Genomic DNA, 462 nt, shown 5'->3' on the forward strand with positions numbered 1-462 from the left:
TCGATTGTTAGCTCAACTTCTAGTTTACGACCGCTCACAGCAGTTTACAGCAGCCAAATTTCATTTTCTACTCCCAAATCCTATCGCACATTATCCTGTACATTGCATTAGGGCCCTAATCTCCCTTTTCTCTTCCTCAGAAGAAGAAAGGAGCGCCTTCATGATTAACCCACTTTACAGCAATAAATAAACGCATCATCCAGTAATGTACACCAGATTTAATTTGAAGGGGGGAGAGAGAAAAAAAGGCCAGAACGCTCAAATCACTGAAATGTAATGAAAAATAACACAATGCAGACACCAATGGGCGCCTTAGGAATTAATTTGAATGCTCCATAATTTTCTCTCTCTCTCGTACTATGTGGATTGTTTTTTTTCTCAGCCAATGTGTGACTTCTGCCCCCTCACACTGTGCTACTGTGAAGTCTTCAAAATATACAAAGAAAAACGATCAGTCTTCCA

This window comes from Paralichthys olivaceus, chromosome 14 (genome assembly GCF_024713975.1).
Source record: "Paralichthys olivaceus isolate ysfri-2021 chromosome 14, ASM2471397v2, whole genome shotgun sequence".
Taxonomy (NCBI): Eukaryota; Metazoa; Chordata; class Actinopteri; order Pleuronectiformes; family Paralichthyidae; genus Paralichthys; species Paralichthys olivaceus.